This window comes from Eleutherodactylus coqui, chromosome 6 (assembly GCF_035609145.1).
Source record: "Eleutherodactylus coqui strain aEleCoq1 chromosome 6, aEleCoq1.hap1, whole genome shotgun sequence".
NCBI classification, from domain to species: domain Eukaryota; kingdom Metazoa; phylum Chordata; class Amphibia; order Anura; family Eleutherodactylidae; genus Eleutherodactylus; species Eleutherodactylus coqui.
In genome coordinates, this window is record NC_089842.1 from 57,085,134 (window position 1) to 57,107,273 (window position 22,140).

At 46.4% G+C, this 22,140-nt stretch overlaps 1 protein-coding gene across 5 annotated transcripts in view; it reads left to right on the top strand.

Moving 5' to 3' along the window:
• RERE (arginine-glutamic acid dipeptide repeats) overlaps nucleotides 1-22,140 on the top strand; it is a 338,755-nt gene that overhangs the window by 88,388 nt on the left and 228,227 nt on the right. The window contains exon 1 of one of the 5 annotated variants that reach the window (XM_066606874.1): nucleotides 13,936-14,190. The exons of the other annotated variants lie outside the window; for them this stretch is intronic. The gene's annotated coding sequence lies outside the window, so the exon portion shown is untranslated. Of the gene's footprint in view, nucleotides 1-13,935; nucleotides 14,191-22,140 lie in introns of those variants that run through there. 5 annotated transcript variants of the gene reach the window in all.

Sequence of the window (22,140 nt, forward strand, 5' to 3'; positions counted from 1 at the left end):
AGCAAATGGGCGCTGTTCGTATTTCCTGACACTGTTATTCATCTGATCAGATACTCTATGTGGCAGATGTGCAGGTCAGCCTAATCGTGGAACATCCATATCCTTGAATCAACGTAAAAATGTTTGACTTGTGACCAGGTGCGTTACCTTGTTGGAAGTGTTGCCACATTGTTGTGTAGGTGAGCCCATATTTCTTTTTTGGCTTTGCCACATTGTTGGCAGCACATTATCTAGAATGTTCATGGTTCTTGCCACTACAACCAGCAGACCAAGACCATACAACGTAAAACATTCGCAGACCATAATGGACACTTCGCAATATTTAACTGTTGGCACAACACACTCAGGCAAAAGCTGTTCCCCAGGCATCCTCCTCACATGTCACGCCATAGAATTGTTCCTCCATTGCTCAACTTTCCATTGACTACACTCCTTATGCCATTGTAGACGGGCCAATGTATTGCACTTCGTGATGGGTGGCTTGTGTACAGCGGCACAACCCATATATCCAATAGTGTACATTGCCCGTCACAATCTAATGTCTGACATCTCCAAGAGCCTGGATCTTAAGCGGTGCGGAATAAGTTGGCGCTATACAAATAAAGATTATCATCATCTTATGTAGCATGATTTAGGATACGTGACCTGCTAATAAGACATGACCCATCTTACTTCCTAGCGGTGTACAAATACTTTTGGTAGGTTAATGTATCACATCGCTGCCTTATTCGGTTTAGAAATTCTCCTTGCCCACAGCCGATACCTTGATCCCACTGCAGAAAAATGTACTCCTTCAGATGAATGACCAACTATGTAATGGATTTCGTGGGGCCGCCAGTGCGAGGAATACTCTTTCCAAGCTTCCTTCTGTGCACTTGCCCAGAATGGGCGATCCTAATTGGGAAACTTCTCCTCTACGATGTCCAATTGGCATATTAGGTGGTAATCTTCATGAGAACTGCATGTAAGCCAACGTCAGTGCTGTGGTCACCTCTGCATGCATCACCACACAGCTGTATGGGCTTCCATGCAGACCAATCATACACATGCCAATAAAACTGATTTATTTTCTTCATCCCCTGACTGCAAATTAGACGATGGCAGCTTCTCGCTCTTCAGCGGTTGCTGAAATAATGTTCACTTTGACATAGACTCTGTAGCAAAACGAAGCAGCCGTTCAGCAGCCGTATATCCTTTTGTGTGGAGTTTATTGTATTATCTTTATGGTACTGCGTGTCGTAGAATGTACTGTGGCCCTGCATGGCTTTCTGCATGACAATGCTGGCTGCTCACTTGTACTGTACAACCCACACTGTAGTAACTAAAACGGTGTTCTTGGGTTTTCGGATTTGTATTTTCTCTGGAAAAGGCATCCACAATAAAATAAAAAAACATTACATGAAATCGAAGTCCCTGCGTAAAGCCATTTATGTGCTATTTTAGGCCTGTCCATTTTTCATCCCATCCAGCAGTTCTTTTTTGGGTTTTTAATTTTAAATCCCCCCCAATAATGGCACACCTGGGCGCAGCCATTGACCAACTTTGATGAAAACTGCCCAAACGGAAACCCAGTAGGTCCTGATCTCAGCAGGTTTTTGTTAGTTTCTGACTCTTTGAGCCAAAAAAGAATGGTGTCCACCATGATTTCAGGTGCTTTTACAGGGAACAATTATCATTTGCGTTCTCGTGAAGACTTCAACTCCTCGTTTGTCTTGTTTGTTCAGTTTCTGCCTTCCGTGTAAACAGGCGGCAGTTCACTTATAAACGACTGCCTGCTTACTGTGAATGGAGGTGGGCAGGCCAGAACAATCCCGGGCCCCTGCGATTCCATTCAGTCAGCGATGCTCGTCCCTGGGTAAAAGTGCATGAACCATTATCATTGGGACGGACAGTCGGGGCATCTGTTGGACAGAGCCTCTGAACAGAATAGAGAATGGGATATGTAAACAGGCCCTTTGTCTCCTCCACCGGTGACAGATGCTGTTTGACAAACACTAATGGCCACCATTATAGTAAACATAGATAAGACAAGATAAGTGTGCCGGATCCATCCTATGACAGACACCAGCAGCTTCCAGTAACCCCGTTGACTAGAACTGGTTCCATCATGTTTCCATCAGTGTTTGTAATTTTACATAGTGCAGCTTCACATGACTTAATAATTGGGCAAACGATCGTTCGTGACTGATGATCAGGTCATGTAAAGGGGCCCGAAGGCTTTATTCACATCTGCTTCAGAGGCTCCTGTGCAGATCAGAACAAAATCCTGGACAGAAAAGCACAGCATGCTGCACTATTTTAGCCAGTAAAATGCTGGGTGCTGTGACAGAAGCCTAAATTAAGTTGCCATCCGTATAACCAAGTTCTCACGGATACTGCCCGCTGTTCCCATTTTCCTGCGTATGCTGCAGAAGTTCTGACATGCCCATGAACCGCTAGGCACTGGATGAGGAGAGCTATTCTACAGCGTTTCTCTGAAAAAGCGTGAATATGCTAATGTTGCAGATCTAGAAGCCTCACGTTTTACAGATGTCTCCTTTAGAAACGATCAAGTAGTTTAGTGTCCCTTTAATTCATCGGTCTGTAAGATATTAACATGGTGGATGCTACAGTACATGAGGGAAAACGTCTTTAGCGTTCTGCTAAGTCCTCGAACGCCTGCGCCCATTCATCCGTGTAAAGTACTTTATTTTACACTCCAGTCTAATGTGCCTCCAGAAATATATTCCTTCGGTATGCTATACTTGCCATTTTCCTAAATATTTAATGCAAATTATAGGGGGCAAACTTCTTTGTCATTTTTTTTTTTTTTAAAGCTAATGTTAAATATTAATAAACTTAAAAATGTTTTAATTGCAAGATGGCAATATGGAATACATATCCATGCAAATAATTTGAGTTAGGATATTTAGAGCGGATGGGCTCATTGCCTCAGTATATGTATGGCAATTACCTGATCATCTTCCCTGTTCTCAGTAGTGGTTGTAGTCTTATAATCATTCTGTCCTTGCTGTAATGGACTTCCCGGTGAGCGTCTAATAAGGCTGCAGTGTAAAGCATTTGGGGAGGAACATTTAGGCAGCCTGAGTCAGTGATGAGACTAACGGTACATTTCAGTGTTTATCAGTAGATGCCTTTTAATGTGAAATAGGTTTTCCAGGCATTTGTTGTTGATGACCTGTCCTCAGGATAGGTCATCAATAGTTGATCGGCTATGGTCTGCCGCTCAGGGCCTCAACTGTTTGGGTGCCCGCTATCAGTGCCACGGGATTCAGAGCCGAAGCCGATCACTCCAACCTCGGTTTAGTGGCCAATGGCAGTAATTGCAGGTGCCACTATAGTAGATTTTTAATGACAGCTGTGCCTACAGTTACCATTGCCACGTGATCTGCTTCCGTACCCTGTGTGTTGTGGCATTGACAGATGCACGAACAGCTCATGTGTTGGCGTACCGAGCAGTGGACTCCAAACGATCAGCTACTAATGACCTATTCTGAGGTTATAATGCTAGCCTGGAAAACCCCTTTAAGGGCCTTTCACACAGACAGATTATCAGGCACAAATGCTCTCCCAATTGTTTGTTTGTGCCCAATCATCGGGTTGTGTAAATGTGCCAATGAACGAGCAAATGCTTGTTTGACAACTGTCATAAAAATGCTCACTGGTTGACAACACTTCTGCATGTGTAAATGGGCAATCGCATTAACGATCGTTGGGCCCTGTACTGCAGATCAGCTGCCCATGTAAATGTCAGTAAGGAGTGCTGACTGACCTGCTAATTGTTTGTCAGCACTTATGGCCATGGGTAGATCATCCACCCTTGTAGAAGGACCCCCCCACACACTGCTCGTACAGCCGCATCAAAGACCACTGTTGTGCCTTGCCTGCAACCTGTTTTGTTTTTTTTTCCACCCGTGTCTCCTAAATCTTGTACCTACGTGCAACTTTTGCAAAAATTATTTTTAATGAAAAGTCGCTGGCTGGCTAGAAGTCTGTATTGTTGTGTCAGGTAGCGACAAAACGGAAGCTGGGATATTTATTTCCATGTGCGCGCCAGTCTCGTCCTCTTAGCATTAAAACCTAATACTGCATGAACTCAGCAAGAAGCCTATTATGGTTAATCAGGATGATCTGTAGCTTATGCATATACATAAAGGGGTTGTCTGCTGTGGATGATCTTTTTGTTAGAAGGGGCCCTGATGAAAAGTCGGTCATGAGGCGTCCTGCTGCTTGAACCCATGGAAATCTGAAATCTTAGAAATCAGAGAAATCTATATTCTGTGAGGGAACCTGCCATCTAATGTATGAAGATGCCCTTCCTACCACCTCTCCATTCTTGATGACGGTCCTGAACAGGGAACACCCCTCCATTATCTTACAAATCCCTAATGGGGTGCTTTGAAATATATATTGAATCCGAGTCACATAGATTCCCGAATACGGCACCCAAAGAAATCCTTGGAGTGACACTGTGTACCTCTGACTTTCTTGATTTCCCCACATTGATTGTTACCCCCAGTGCTAATTCTGTAGTTGCAGAATTTAAGATTCTGCTCAGTCCTGCAAGCGCATCTGATGAGAACTATAGAAGAAAGATTACAGAATCCCCACTCTGTTATATAAAGGGTAAAGGGTTGTTGAACAGCTCACCCTGGTTATATTGCAGCACATTACAATATACAATTAATCTATCAAGTCCCTGCGGACCGCACTTAAATCAGGACTGGCAGTGAGGAAAGCCCGGGAGTAGTTATATGAAGGTCACAAGGGGCAAGCTTGTATGAAACTATATTACTGCATTAAGATGTTACATTGTATAGATTTCAAAGGGAACATTGTATTTCAGAAACTATGACCACAATTGTAGGTTGGCTTGGATGGACTAGGATCTGGGATTTCTCTATGCTGGGGTATGACCACTTGAAGGTAAAGGGGCCGTACAGTTGTAAGCTATTGATGGCAGGGGGTTGATCAGTTTATTAGATGCTATGCTAACTAAGGCCAGGCTCATACCCGCGTAATTTCACTGCGTATTACATGGTGAATGGAAGCAATGCAAGTACATTGATTTTTATTGAACCATTGACACTTGTGAATATTCATTGTGTGTAATACGCGGGCAGAAAAACGCAACATGTTCTATTTTACCACATATTGCGCGGTATGGAGCCCATTGTTCTCTATGGGTGCATAATCAATGCCGTACATACGCAATTACATTGTGAAGCGACAGAGCGGGGAATCTAAACAAAGAAACCAGGAAGACAGCGTGTGACACCAGGCGTGAGATGCGCAGTCCAAAATCGCTGCCTTACATAGCGATTAGGCCAGCTCACCGCTGCCTCTACGTTTTACGCTTGCGGCCGTGTAAGCCCGACTGTATACTGTATACTCGTGGGCGATTTTTCTCTTGTGAGTTATGTCTGATTCCGAGATGAACAGAACTTGTACGGGAAAAGAACTCATGTATTTGAATGGGTTAATTTACACAAACTATTTTTCTCTCGGATCGATAGTCCAAATTTGGAAAAATGCTGCGTCTTATTTTTGTGCCCTTGATCAAAAATTGCATGTATTTTATGGAAGCATTATAAAAAAAAAAAAGCATTGCGATTACGTACCGTGCGAACCTGTTCCAACTCATTTTACTGTGAGGACCATATGGAAAAAAAACAAAAGGAAAGCAGTGAAAAACGTATGTAAATCGTGCATCAAAATACAGACTAATGGCTCTTGTATTTGGGTCCCCACATACCGGCTGGTCTCGGGATCATGTTTGATCAGATTTGTCCTGTCTGGTACGGTTGATATAGCGCAGCGTGCCGCACATACTCCGTCCTCCCCTTGTTGTGGTACACTGTGATCTCTGCGTTATATATCGCTCATATTATGCTTCGCTAATAACAATGCAGCACAACTAGCAGCTTCCATTACAGCTGCCTCTCTTTAGACTTTATTACACGCGGTTAATATGGTTTCATACAGACAAACTCCAGATTACCCAAGCGATATAATTACTGCAATATGTCTCGGGCTGTAGTCACTTTTACAATAGTGACTCACCCAGCTGGAGCTGTGCTGTGTACAGGTATGAAATGAATAGGAAGAAATTGATGTTTTATTTAGGGTATGTAATGGGCACCGCATGCTGTTATCTTTCATCCGGCTTCTAGTATTCAGGAGTCATGTGCCGCACCAGCTTTGTGTCCCTGGCATCCTTCAGATTTAGTCAGCTGTGTTTACCAGACTACGTTTTCATCACCTCTTTACAGCTTCTAGTGATGAAGTTTGGCTTTTATGTTAGTTGCTTGATGTCCCTCTTTTTGCAGGGCTGCTTCTCATCCAAGTAAACAATCGTGCATCTGAGGATTTAAAGGGGTTTCCGGGGCTAAAAAACAGGGGATGTTATAAAATGGAAAAATACGCCTTACTCTTAACCCTTCCAACTCCTAGAGCCTCTTCTCGCACCTCTCTGATCCCAGAAGAAGCTTCGGCAGTCATGTGACCTCTCGGCCACTCACAGGCTTCTTCCATCATTCTAGCACGAGCGGCACTGTTGAAGCTTCTTCTGGGTGCAAGGATCCAGTGCTGGATGTGAGGAACCTCTGAAGGAGGGGATATGCTTTAATAGAAAAAAGAAAATTCAGGGGCAGAGAATGTTGTAAAAAAAAAAATATTCCCAGTAAACCCCTTTAAGTCAAACTTCGTATTAGACCTCATACACAAGAACCATATTACGGGCCAATAATAAGGCTCCCATAGAGATCTGTGTCCACAGTGAGGGGGACATTTTCTTAAGACCGGCTTTTTAAATGTCGGCATTAATGGGATTTCCCCAGCGCAGGAGGCACCTAATACATAAAGAGGTGCCTACCTCTTATATTCGGCGCACCTCGGCACCTATGTGCGCCTACACTGAAATGTATACCAGGTCTGACCAGACGTACATTTCTGGTATAATTTTACACCAGTTTCTGATACAAAACATACATAAATGTTAGTGTGCCAAGCGATGCACCTTCCCAGAAATACTATAAACTGGAGTAGAATATTTTATGAATGCTCCCCCTCTGTCTCCATGCAAATGGTGCTTAAAAACAAAAATCGGAACATCTACCATTTTAATGGTTCAATCACATTGGCATCGGAGGTTCTGTTCACAACGTCCATCGCTCATTTAATGGTCGGTTCACATTGGCATCGGAGGTTCTGTTCACAACGTCCATCGCTCCTTTCCTCTAAAAGAAAGCCTGAATAGTGAAGTGCTGTTTTGCTCTGTAAAATGCAGACCGGCCAGAAACCAAACGGACCCCTTTATGGTCAATGGGGTTGGGCGCCGTTTGCTTCGGCCAGGAGTTGCTCCCCGAACAGAGCAGGAATATGGAAGCCCGAGCACAGATGTGAAATGATTTCTGTAATCTTGCAGAATCTCGTCTTGCGAAGCTATGGCACGTTTCTTAATGCAATGTTCTTTGTGCAATGTTCTCTCTTAGGGAAACTGTGGCAGATGCATCTCAGTGCGTTTTCTGGAGGGTTGGAGTTCCTTGCACTGGGCACAAGTTCTAACTTGATGATGGGGCCCATACACGATAGGGCCCCAAGATGCATGCTTTCTACCAACATACTACAAACCTCTGTTAGCCCCTATTGATGGTCTGGCCTGTGTGTATGCTAAAGAATAGTCCTAATGAGATTGGAAGAGGACATGCATGTATCTCTTGCTTCATAGGACCCCCAGTCCGTCCGTCCATCCGTCCGCTGCTCTACCTGTATGTCACGGTGAAATTATGCAGTTTTTAAAGGAGTATAACCCTCTCTATGTAGGTAGCTGAGCCCTGGATGCATTTGCTCCTCGCTACCTTAAACCCCCCACTGCGGCTGCTGTGCGAATGACTTAATGTTGTCATGAAATCAGATGTCGTTTGGCTTAGCAGCATGTAGAGGCCTGTAGAGCGCACGGGGCTGCGTGTGGAGCTGTGTCCCTTGTCTCCTCTCATTATCTGTTAACCATACTCAACCTGACACGCTTACTTGATAAATGGAGGGCGCTCCGAAGACTTCTGGATCCTGAAAGGAGTAGAATTAATAAAGGAAGGTAGGAGCGATCGGTAAACGCTCTTTCACACGGGCCAGTATGGGGATTGCAGGTTTGAATGCTCATTTCTGATCATTGCCAAGTGTCCAGCGATTAAAGGGCAAATGATAAAATGCTCGTTAGTGATCCACTCATCTTTTACTGGCGGCGCATACAAACGATCGCCAAAACAATTGTTCGCACGATCCGCTGCACTGTAATTGCAGCGTGTAAATGTAAAACCAACGAGGATCAATCGCTTTAGGACACGAATATGCTCTCGTGTTTGTATGTGGCCTTGCAGCTCTTCTCCATGACGGCTCTTGAAGTACTTGGCATTTAGAGAAGCGGCGTAGCATTATACGTGTCCATTAGATCCGCTATGTTCTGACCACCCAAGCCTGCGCTGGCCCCCGCTTTGTTACCAGTGACTCTGTACATGTTGGCTTCCTGTTTGCAGTGATAGAAACACTTAGCCTGTGGCTTTTTATTTTGTTGTGTTGTCACCCGGTGTGATCTGCCGCTCTCTTGTGGTATTTTTCTTGAGCGGTACAAAGCCGCCGTTTATTAGACTTGGCATCCAGAATCATCAGGGTGGTACTAATACAGGTGGCTGCCTGAGCTGATCTGTGGTTAGGAGGAAGGCGGGAGTACATGTAATGCAGCCGGCAGGGCATGATGGGAGTTGTGGTTCCACAGGATTTGTCTGCAGGCAGTTCTGTAGAGGCTCATGAAATGCTGTGCAAGTGGTGAGCCGGCAGCTGGAGCCTTTCTCTGTGGTTACACCTTGTCCGTGTGGAGCAGTAAAAGATTTCCACTTGGCTGCCTTTTCTATTGCCTCCTTGAGAGCGAGCAGGAGGAAAGTTTCATTGAGCAGGATCATATTAAAAGGCTAATGCCATCCGCTTGCAAGCGTTGCACACATTGTACTGAGATGTTGCCACAGTATATGGAGTGCTAGGGATTTATGAAAGGCCTTTGTTTAAGAAATGTGTTAAGAATAGCTGGTTTGTATAGAAGAAATGCCAAAAAAAAGAATATGCAGTGTGGGAAATGGTAAAAAATCTGGGATTATCCAGAAAAAAAAAATCATTGTACACATCATAAAGATACACGAAGTCCAATTCTGTATTAGGTGCTGCAGTTTAGATTCAGTGGAGCCTAATGCCCGTTAACGGGTACGGAGTCATGAAAGCTAAATACTGGCATGGAATACAGATGTGGCAAACGTTAGGTTGACATTAAGGGCTCATTCACACGGGCGTATTGTTACCGCATATTACACACGTGTTTCCCGTGCGTAACACGTCTAGGGACTTTCATTCTTCTGCGAGTGGACAAGCGTGTAAATCGCAGCATACTCTCGTGTGCCATATGCAGGCATTGCACAGAGCGGGAAAAAATAAAAATCACACTGCATGTCCGTCACATCAGAATCGCAGGCATTCGCAATGCCAATCGCAGCCCATACACTATGTCTGTCGGGAGACTTGCAGCGTTGTACACATACGCTCGTATTTAAAAAAAAAAAAAAAAAAAATTAGTTTGTGATAAGCAAAAAAAACTTGACAGTTTTCTGTGTGCCACTGTGGTGTAGCCTTCATATTTGGGCTGTATGTCGTCTTTTTTGCTCTGTATGCCATGTGTTTTTCACGTCTGCAAAAAAAAAAAAATTTGAAATATGCCCAATCTTTTTTTTCTGTGCTTTTTAAAAATATGGGCAGCACAAGCATGCCATCTGTGCGCCATCCGTTTTTTTCCCATCCCATGAATTAGTGAGTTTTGTCCGTAAAATGGATCAGATTAGTACATGTGCTGTGTTTTTTTTCATGTAGTCAATGTCTGCGTGACAAAAAAAAAAATCGCTAGTACATGTTGCCACACTAAGTAATACGGGTCCGTACGCTGTCTGTGTATAGTCCTTTTTTTAAATGGATTACCCATGGACAAAATGCTAGTGTGGCGGAGGCCTTACCGTATTCTAATTCGATTTCCTGCATTACATTGTCGCTAGCGGGATGCGCCAGTCCTGCTAATGACTCCTGTACAGATGGATTGTATGCATTAATCTCTGTGTGCATGTCAGATCTAAGCAGTGATTATATAGTTGGATGAATAGACGTCTGATAGAGCATGCTGCGTATTGATAAATATCATCTGTAAAGACATATATGGCCGTACAGAAGCTCAATATGGATTTACGGCTCTAGATTCTGCATTAATGAAGAAATATATAAACTGTGTAAATGGCTCCTAAATATGAGGGCGACATGAATAAATCTGTGCATGTTGTTGGAGGGCGCAGACACTGGATTTGTTGAGGTTTGCTGCATCTTTTTGCTGAGCGATTACAATGTATCTTGTGCTATCATGTATAATGTATCTGCATCCCAGGAAGGACATGAGTGCAGCGCTGATTCAGGCGTGTGCCGTGTTCTTCTCTGGTTATGAACCTCCTGGGTTTTCATTAGCTGTAAATCTGACCGACTCTGTGACCTTGATAACCCAGATAGCTGTGTGGAAATGAGATGTCACGTCCGGGGTGACCTGCTGTGTGGAGGGCATGCTGAACGTGACCCGCTACACCCGACGGGCACATTGCTCCAGATTGCCTGTTGCCTTGGTATTTTCATTACAAGGGTCATTTCAGTCCGTTTCAGTCCTTATATTAATGGTGGAGTTCCATGAAATTAGTTTATCCTTTATCCACAGGATGGGGTCTGCTGGGATCCCCATCAATCTGGAGAGTGGGGGTCCTGAGCGTCCAGGAATGAATTGCGCTTTGATCACATGTGCGCAGTACCGCTTCCTGGAATAACGCTGGTTTTTCCCACTTTACACTTTATAACAAATGAACAGCTTGCTATTCCCTAAACTCACAGACCTGAATGTTGAGTCACTTCCTAGATATGGCTGCCATCTTGGTTTACACGGAGGTCGGAGATCTCTAGTCTCCTCCTAGGTGGCCGTTACAGAGGCCAGACGTGTACAGCATAAATTGTCCATGTTGGTAAGCTATCCATTATGAAGATCAGACGTCCCGATCAAATACGGCCCTTACTGCAATCACAATAGCGAGTAGAGCCTGAGATTCTTGGGCGCAACTCGCGTCGCACAGAACGTGGGCACCGTGTCTGTGCAGGATACGGCATATCTGCATGTTCTGTTTTTACATGAGACTTGCATGAAAATAGGAGATGCTGCGATAGAAAAATCGACCGTTTTAAATAGACTAGTTACAAATGATGGGATCGATTTTTGCGCAAGTTCTGTGCATCTCGCTGCATAAAACTCGTGCGAGAATATCTGCTGTGTAAATACGGCCTTATTTAGGACCCAGTGTGCGGTTAGAAGGCCTGCAGTGCTGTTAGTCATAGAATCATCTAATAATGAAGTGGACGGTACGTGGGAAATATTTAGGTAAAAACAATTTGTGCCAATCGCCATAAATGTATTGACCCTTTCCAATCCAATTTGTATCCTGGTTTTCCTAGGGGGCTTAACTCTTTTTTTCTGCCGTTCTACAACGGCGCTATCTGCTGGCTAAAGCCGGTACTGCATGAGGTGACACGTTGGATAGGCTCCGACAGCAGAGAGGCTGCCAATATACAGTAAGAGAACCCAGATGGATGTCTTCCAACATCGGAGCTGTACAGCCTTAAATCATGTCTTTAAAGGTCAGACAGTGGATTGGAAAGGGTTAATCTCTATATGACTGCTCTTCTCTATGGACAAGCGATTGTTAGATTTTCCGGCATGTCGGGATATAATTCCCACATCTCTCTTCATCATTGTGTCCTCTGGGTTATCTTGAATTTGGCTTTATAATTAGAGATGTAAAACTTCTGTTCTGAGACAAGAGTTGTCATTTTAATCTTAAAATCCGAACTGTTTTGTGGAAATTCTATGAAAAATCGTTCTGTCATTGGATCAGCTTTATAGTAATCTATGTGGGCGTTCTACATGGGCGATATTGGGCCCAAATGTATGGAAAATGGATGGCAGAAAACGTCCCCGTGGTCCATCTAGTCGGCCGCTGGGCTTATTGCTGTGTTTTGGATTCATTTACTGCTGATTGTCCAACGGCGTCTGCTGGCAGCTTGTTCTCAGCATCTACTACTCTTTCAGTAATTAATTACTTCCTGACGCTTCTCAGATTGTCCTCCTTGTTTTAGTGTTTAGCTTCCTACTAAATACACTTCCCTCCTTTACCCCCAAACACTCGTTCGCTCCACAGTCGGCCATGTAAAAGACCAATGACCGATGTTTCACCGCTCAGCGGTGCGTATCCCATGCGAACAGGCGGTCTACAGGGAGACGTGCGTATTCCATGCGAACAGGCGCTCTACGGGGGATGTGCGTATCCTATGCGAACAGGCGGTCTACGGGGGACGTGCGTATCCCATGCGAACAGGTGGTCTACATGGAGACGTGCGTATTCCATGCGAACAGGCGCTCTACGGGAGACGTGCGTATTCCATGCGAACAGGCGGGCTACAGGGAGACGTGCGTATCCCATGCAAACAGGCGGTCTACGGGGGACGTGCGTATCCCATGCGAACAGGCGGTCTACGGGGGATGTGCGTATCCTATGCGAACAGGCGGTCTACATGGAGACGTGCGTATCCCATGCGAACAGGCGGTCTACGGGGGACGTGCGTATCCCATGCGAACAGGCGGTCTACAGGGGACGTGCGTATCCCATGCGAACAGGCGGTCTACGGGGGACGTGCGTATCCCATGCGAACAGGCGGTCTACGAGGGACGTGCGTATCCCATGCGAACAGGCGGTCTACGAGGGACGTGCGTATCCCATGCGAACAGGCGGTCTACGGGGGACGTGCGTATCCCATGCGAACAGGCGGTCTACGGGGGACGTGCGTATCCCATGCGAACAGGCGGTCTACGGGGGACGTGCGTATCCCATGCGAACAGGCGGTCTACGGGGGACGTGCGTATCCCATGCGAACAGGCGGTCTACGGGGGACGTGCGTATCCCATGCGAACAGGCGGTCTACGGGGGACGTGCGTATCCCATGCGAACAGGCGGTCTACGGGGGACGTGCGTATCCCATGCGAACAGGCGCTCTACGGGGGGGGACGTGCGTATCCCATGCGAACAGGCGCTCTACGGGGGGGACGTGCGTATCCCATGCGAACAGGCGGTCTACGGGGGACGTGCGTATCCCATGCGAACAGGCGGTCTGTAGGGTGATCGGTCTGAACCGAGCACCGATCAACCTACATCGCATTGGGCTGAGGAAAAACAAACCGCATGCTCTTAATCATTGGCGTAATCGTGTCAAGGGATTGAAGGGTCGCTGAGAGTAGTGGAATCTTTCGATGACCCTAAAAATGGCCGATTGCCAGCATTATTGTGTAAACGGGTATCTGCTAGCCATTGGCAGAGGAGACGAGGAAAGAAAAGCCATCTCAAAAGTGCCCCAAATTACAAAACCTCATCGTTACATATGTGTCAGCTCATTAAAAATCGCGTTCTTTTCGACTGGTGCCATTTTGAAAACTTAACTTCACAAATGAAAACAAAACAAAAACAAAACCCCGAGGTGATGGGACTCTCCCAAACGGTCTCCATGGGAGCCGCTGAGCGACCAATCACATTCCAGCTTTCATTTCACATAAGACGTTTGAGAATTGTAAGAGGCGTCCTGATTGGTTGCTAGGGGCAACCCCCGCGCCTGTTGTGTTGTGAGGCGAGCCGCGGGGTGACCCTGGCGTTACCTCAGGACGGGAGCCCGCCGTCACCTCCTAGCCTCCACCCACCCGTCAGCAGGAGGAGGAGGGATCCAGTCCGGGTGTTGCGTGCAGTTGGGAGCAGGAGGCTGGAAGGGGCTGCTCTCCGTCCCCTCCCCCCGGCTGCTGTCTGCTGTACGGAGTCTGGATCAGGCATGTGGAAGTGTCTGCTGAACAGCTGAGGAGGAGGGAGGACGGGCAGCGCCGTGCATGTGGGGACAAGAGGCGGAAGGGCAGGAGCCCCGGATCCCCGCCGCCCGGCTCTCCCCCATTGTTCCGCCTCGCTGTACGGCTCCATTCATGGGGAGCCGCCAGGCCGTGACCGCAGCGCCAGGACTCGGTGGACCCTGCTCGGCTCTCAGGCAAGTGCTGGGACCCCTCCTGCTGCCACTTGTGGGGGTGGCAGGACTTGTTGGCTCTACTTCTGCACTGGGGGTTGTGTGCAGCCTATTGTGTGAGGGCAGGTGTGGGCAGAGATGGGCACAGGGGTACTCCAGGATTGGTGCAGGATGCTACTGAGAGATGCTTTCTGGAATGCATTGGTACTCGGCAGATGCCCCATGTACGGATGGGGTAAATCTGGGCATATTTGGGTTCGCAGAGTGGTCTGGGATGGAGCTTTCCTTCCCTCTCTCCCGGCTTTCTCTCCAGTTCTGGGCATCTTACAGGAAGCCGCTTCTTTGCTTTGTCCTTAGTGGCTCCTTGCAGTCCCAGTTTGTAATGGAAATCTCTGCTGATGCTGAGCGCAGCTCTGAAGTCTTTAATCCGTGTCGTCTACCTGCTATAAACAGGCAGGCAGTAACAATGGGCTGTAGCCAGGATGGTGCGTGTGCCAGCAGAGGCTTGGGTCTGCGGTGCCATGTCCTCTCTTGCCCTCTGCTCGGGGCAGGAGTGGGTCCTGGAATGCCTTTCATGTCTGATTGGAGCAGTTCTGGTGTAATGTTTACCCCGGCCATGTTCTCAGACTGGCCTGACCACTTTCTATTTGCTGAGAACACCAGCCTCCCCCTCCTCGCCCCGTGGAGCACATGTGGCTTCACTCATTCACAGCACAGTGTAATGTCTGCCTGGCGTTGCACCCGCATGTGTTTCTCGGGGTAGGAGGGGGTATTAGAAATCCAGGCTGCCCATATTTATCACATCCTTCCTAACTGGAGAGAAAGAAGCCAGTCCGGGGCTGATGGCGGTTGACAGTCATAAATTGTTAAGCTTCTCGGATTGTCTCATAAATCACCGCTCTTAGCCGTGTGCGTAATTTTTATTATTTTTTTATTTTATTTCACCCCTTTTGGTAACTTAACCGTTAACAGGAATTAAGGCCATAAAGGCTGCAACACTATCCTTATTCCAGGCGCACTGGAGTATGCAGAGTGTTTCCAGATCTTGCACGCTCGCTGTGTTAGCCTATTTTTCAATAATATTTAGACTAACCCTATAAAAAGTCAGCGCGTACAAATTCCTGAGTATTCTGTTCCCTGTGATCAAACCGGGCGGGTAGTACAGTGTGTTTTCTGCTCTGGCTAAATATTTGGTGGCATGGCCAAAAACAATATATGGCGTGCCAATGTGTGTAACATGGCAAGCTGCTGTTTTTTTGTGCTGGGATCTGTGGTTAAATACATGGGTTGTGCAAAGCCAGGGATTACCATTGCATCAGGAAGAGAACAGGGGAGAATGCCAGGGTTTACCATTGGATTAGGATGAAACAGGGGAGAATGCCAGGGTTTACCATTAGATCTGGAAGAAAACTGGGTATAATGCCAGGGTTTGCTGTTGGATCAGTAAGAGAACAGGATAGAATACCAGGGTTTACCGTTGGATTGGGAAGAGAACTGGGTATAATGCCTGGGTTTACCATTAGATCTGGAAGAGAGCATGGGAGAATGCCAGGGTTTACTGTTGGCTTGGGAAGAGGGCAGGGTTTACTGTTGGATCGGAAGAGAACAGGGTAGAATGCCAAGGTTTACCATTGGATCTGGAAGAGGACAGGATAGAATGTCAGGGTTTCCCGTAGATTGGGAAGAGGGCAGGGTAGAATGCCAGGGTTTACTGTTGGATTGAGAGGAGAACAGGATAGAATGCCAGAGTTTACCGTTGGATTAGGAAGAGAACTGGGTAGAATGCCAGGGTTTACTGTTGGCTCGGGGAAAGGGCAGGGTAGAATGTCGGGGTTTACGAGAGGGCAGGGTAGAATGTCAGGGTTTACCGTTGGATCAGGAAGAGAACAGGGTAGAATGCCAGGGTTTACCATTGGATTGAGAAGAGAACCGGATAAAATGCCAGGGTTCGCCGTTGGATTTGGAAGAGAACACGGTAGAATGCCAGGGTTTACCGTTGGATCGGAATGAAGACAAGGTATAGTGCCAGGGTTTTACTGTTGGATTGGGAAGAGAACTGGGTAGAATACCAGGGTTTACTGTTGGATCTGGATGAAGACAGGATATAGTGCCAGAGGTTACCATTTGAGAAGGAAGCGGACAGGCAGCAATGCCGGGGTTTACCAGTAGATCGGGAAGAGGACCGGGAGTAATGTCTGTAATGAGTAGCATGAGGTGTAATAGAAGGCCGGCTTTCCCATTTATTTCAATAGAAGTAAAGTCTGCGCTTTCACTTCCTCCCGGTGCATTGATAGCTGGCGGACAGGTATCCGGAGCAGCTGATCCTTGTTGATCAGCTACTAATGATCCGTCCATTGGGTACGTAATCGGTTGAAAACAAAAGTCCGGGACACCCCTTTAACCAGCCGTGTCATTGAGACACCATGCACTTGGTCGGGTTTCTAAGATCATATCCTTTTAGGTTGGCATGTGTAGGAGTGAGGGTCTTAGAGGATTGCATCTACAGGGTCTGGCAGAAGTAATACCCCTTTTTTATGAGCTGGTAATCTTTACCAAATCTTTTATTACAAAATCATAGGCGTGTAATTCTGTAACACAACAATATCACAAGTGTGGCTCCTCTCACTCGCTGTCCCATTGTCAGTCAATGGGACACTTTACTTCAGGGAACCTGGAACACCAAGACAACACATACAAGGAATGACACAAGACCTTATATCTCCACCCGCTCAGGAGCTACTTGGGCGGGTTCAATGCTCTCTCGTTTTTTGTATACAGTTCTGTGCTATTCCAGTTGGGCATGTGTCTATAAGCTGTTACCCGTACGGCCAAGTACCATTTGCTGTATGCGCTCAGGGAGAATCATGGAAGGAAACTTTTTATTAGATTACCTTGGCCTACCTTTCAAGTTATGCAAACGGATTTATTTTATGACCTGTGACCTTTATTGCTGCCAACTAGTAAACGGAACCCTTCTAGAAGCCATTAACAACCTATGAGTCAAGTGTTGCCTGTGTGAAATGGAGTGGGCGGCATTTAAACCATTGACCTCAATGTAAATAGGGTTACTGTTCCTTTAAAGGGGTTTCCAGTTTCATTTTGCAATATGTTTAAAGGGGTTGTCCCGCGCCGAAACGGGTTTTTTTTTTTTTCAACCCCCCCCCCCGTTCGGCGCGAGACAACCCCGATGCAGGGAGGTAAAGAAAGCTCACCGGAGCGCTTACCTGAATCCCCGCGCTCCGGTGACTTCTCTACTCACCGCTGAAGATGGCCTCTTCCTCCGTGGACCGCAGCTCTTCTGTGCGGTCCACTGCCGATTCCAGCCTCCTGATTGGCTGGAATCGGCACGTGACGGGGCGGAGCTACACGGAGCCCCATAGAAGACTGCAGAAGACCCGGACTGCGCAAGCGCGGCTAATTTGGCCATCGGAGGGCGAAAATTAGTCGGCACCATGGAGACGAGGACGCCAGCAACGGAACAGGTAAGTATAAAACTTTTTATAACTTCTGCATGGCTCATAATTAATGCACAATGTACATTACAAAGTGCATTATTATGGCCATGCAGAAGTGTACAGACCCACTTGCTGCCTCGGGACAACCCCTTTAAGTTTCCTATCGCCATGCAGCGTTAAAGCCAGAACCTGATGCTAATGCCCTGCATGTAAAGCCTTGGCACCGGGTACTGCCCGCAACCCCTGTGGTTCTAATCTGCCTGTTTTAGAAGTACAGGAACCTCCTCACTTCAGTGGAGCATATATCCTTAAAACGCGATCTCCCCGTTCTAGCGGAGCTTCTGCCGGTTCTCTTTGCTTCCATTAAGATGCTATTTTTACGATGGTTAATGTAAGTCTCTTTGGCGCTCGGGGCACACGAGCATTCATTGTGTTTTGGCCAACTAGGTGCTTGGCAGGCAGCACATGAAGTGTTATTTGATCTGGCTGTGCGATTATTCGGACTAGTATTACACTACTTTTTCCCCCCCTCCTCCTTGCCTTGTGGCTGCTGAAAATGATGTATCAGCTCGTGCTGCTAATAACATGTTGAATGCAAACTCAAATCGGAAGAGAACAAATCTGAATGTGTCTAGTGGTTAAAATGGATGTTGACTTGTGAAACTACAACTCCCAGCATGCCCTGTGGATTTACATCACCTGTAGGGTTGCGTGCCATAGGCACTGGTAGTTGGCGTCATTTTATTTGTAGTATTCCCCCTCCCTTGGTTCCTGACCTGCTTTTAACTGTTTATTTCCAAGTACATGACTCACTGAACCATCGTTTGTTTCTTACGCCCTTGTCTACTACTTGGCTGCTGTGGATGGATCACAACTTCAGGGCCCTCATTAAAATACTCAAGAAAGTATTTTAAGAATGCCATGAAAGTGTGATCAGCAGGGTACGTTGTTGGGGTACTTTTACACTTAATCTATCTAGTAATAACAGGGTACTGAGCGAGGAATTACTCGTTAGTAGCTTCGTTACAGCTTGCTCACTTCTTGCTCAGTGTGAACAGGCAGTCGCTCATCTATGGATGACTGTCTGTTCACAGTGCATGGAAGAGATCTCCAGCTCGCTCCGTCTCCATTCACTGAACGACTATCGCTCCTGTGATGAAAGCTTTGGGGAGGGCCCCATACACATGCAACAGTTTTGTCGTCCACTGAAATCAGCAGCTTTACACTACTAAAGGTCTCGTGTATATATGGAGGCCGTAACCCCTTATGAACTGTAGAGCAGTAGTTTCACCGCTGCAGCCGGAGTTCAGCACTGAAGCCCCGCCGGCTTCCCAGTGTTTCTTGTGGAAGATGTCGCTGGAAATCACCTGACTACTTCTGTAAATCGGAAGCTGCAGCGTCCCATTTCTGAACTTCTGGCCTCATGGTGCCCAAGATGAGAGCACGAATGCCAGGGGAACGGTGGTGCCGCTGCGTCGGGCAGGTGAGTTCCAGTGACAGCGTCTTCTAGAACAAACACTGGGAGGATGGCAGGGCAGCAGCGCTCCCCAACCCTGTGGTTCCAGGACAGAAGTTTGCCCTTAAATTGGAGGGTCGTGTTAATGATTCAGAGGTTCAACTGGACCCGGTGCTGACTATCTAATTAGCCACATACACTACAAAGCGTGTTCCACATGGTGGTAATGGTGTGTATTCTGGGTCTTCTGCTATGACCAGACCTGCACCCGTCTAATTCGGTTCCGTTTCATTTGCACCTGCGCTTTGCTGCCACTATTCGGGGTTTCACTGCTTGCACGCTTGACATGTTCCATAGGTTTTTACAGTGTGTAATAGTGGATTAATCAATACGACCTCAGCCAATGTACCGCTCTTTCCAAGCTGAGTAGTCAATATTTCATGAGTTATGGCACACAACATTGGGGGGGGGGGGGATTGGAAATGATTTGTGTTTTATGACGGTCTGAGTAATCCCAGTTGCGTAGATGAAAATAGACTGAATACAATAGATGCCTATTATGTGTACGGTATATTATAAAGTTAGACTGGTGGTGGGACTGGGGTGTGAGCCAGCTCCGCAGTCTGGATATTAGGGGCTATAATCCAGCAGAATGAGAAGTAATTCATTTCTAGCTCATTAGTAATCTCTGTGGGATTCTCCATCATTCAAGTTACTTGGCAAGAAATCGGGTTTAAAAACTTAAATAATTGTTTTCTGCTTTCACCAGTTCATAACCTGTTGGATGGGAACGTGATGTCCTTCATCCTCCCTGATTTATTCTTGTCATGGTGGGCCGTGGTGGAAATGGAATCTGCCGTTATTGTATTGAGCTCCAATAATAATGCTACTTATCAGACAAAGTTTCTTCATGACTTTTTACAGTGTTTAAATCTTGTTTTTGTAGGAGTGTCTGATGTGCGCGTTAATCACACATAAAGAACAATGAAAACTGCGGTTTTGCAATGCGGTTTTCAATAGCGTCTTTGGGCAATTAAGGGCCCTTGTACACAGACCGTTATCATACAGTTAATCGCTGGATCATGTGAAACCGAACATTAATTGTTCAGTGTAAACATCGCCAACGACTAAATGATGAACGATAATTTATTCGCTTATCATTCGCCGTCCGGTTTGTGCATGCATAAAAACCTCCTGAGAATTGCGCCATGTACACATGCATATACAAACGACTGCCTGTTTACTCTAAATGGAGGCGGACATCCGGAAGACCTCTCCGGTGCGCTCTTCCGCCATTCAGTAAGCGATTATCGCTCTTGTATGGAGGCACATTAGTGATGAGTCGACCGTCGGGTGCTGTAGCGTTCTACAGTTGTCTTATGTAAAAGGGCCCTAAGGCTGCTATTAGATGCAGCGTCTCTGCTGCACAGCGCAGGTGGATCTGTGCTGGTTGCGGCTGGACTGGAGCTCATTAGTTCAATAAATGGCGAGTCCAGGTGCCGGCTGCAATCAGCATAGCTGCTTCTCCGTTTTACAGCAGAGAGACGCTGCATGTAATGGCCACCTAACATGCAGATCTAAAATGCTTGCAAAATGCATTTAAATGCTATAAAAATGACCTGAAAAGCCATGTGGAAGATGCCGCCTAACAATTAAAGGGTATTATGCTATAGAACAAAGATCCACTAAGTCCAAATCCCAAGTTGCTGTCCTTCTGTGAATCCCCGTGTAGGGATTGTCCTATTGCAGACATGGCCTTAGGCCTCCTTCACACGAGCTACAAAATCTCTGATATGTTTTGTAGCCTGAAAGAACCCATTGGAACCCATGGGCTTCACTTACATGCGATTTGTAGCTCGTGTGAATAAGGCCTAAATGTGAGAGCAATCATCTGACAAGACCCTAAATTCCATTGCAACAGCCACTACAGGGGAAATGTAGCATTACATGTGGCCATGCAAATGAGTGGCCTTCCAAGGAATACATGGAAGGACGAGGACCTCCAGAGTGAGACCGGATTCATGGAGGGAGGCCCTGAGCGGGGTGCTCCCACGTTTGACATCCGCATGATTTTTAATAGGGCAGTAAGAAAGAGGTTGTCAAGATGAGACATTTTTCTTTAAACCGTTTTTAGCGTTTTGTAGTGATCTCTCTCTTGGCAACCTGGGTGTCAATCAATGTGGTTGCAATTACAGCTCCTGCAGGCATTGCTACCTGACTTTCCGGGATTCTGGAGGAGAACATCTGCTCAGTATTGCCGTGAAGGATGTGCTACATCTCTAGGAAGATATGCCTTGCCTCTCCGTTGTCTGGAAAAGCTTGGTGCCGGCTGTCTTTATTGGACGTCACCTGTCTCTTTGGATGCAGAAAGTGTCACAAGTCCTTGCATTGTTTTCTTGTATTTACTCAGGACTCTGATTTTAGGGGGAATTCTTTTTTTCTCTTCCCCTTTTTGGCCTGGCCGGTGTGTCTTCTACATTGCAGATCTGACGGTTGCACGGTGTTGACACAATCCGGGCACAAACTAACACACTAATGCTAGCAGTTGACTTTTGATCCACTGTATCATTGTGTAAACATATTTGTTATGAACAATGGCAAATAGTTCTCCTCAAAATTAATCCCCTCCTAATCCGCCGCTCCAGGATTACAACAGGGAAAATTGAAACAAAAATATTCTTTCTTCCTCCCAGTCCGACGATTTTTGGAGAACCTTTCACCCCAATCTCTCAACGCCGTTTATTATGTGCCTCCTATAAAGTGGTGGTATTGTCAGTTTGGCTGTGTATTGTGTTAGACAGCTGTCCTCTATTCGGCAGAGATCAGACATATGTACAGTAGGAGATCTAATGACAATGCTCTCTTCAGATGCGTGCCTGTTAGCACGGTGACTCTTGTATCTGAGGGGGAGGCTGCTGTTACTACCGTTTCACTAAAGCATCAGTGCTATTGCTTTTCTTTCCCTCAGAGGATTGCCGCGTTTGAAGTATCTACACATTGTAATAAAGTGTTTCTTGAAATAACCACCCTTGCCTGCCAATTCTTCAAAGACCTCAAATTTTT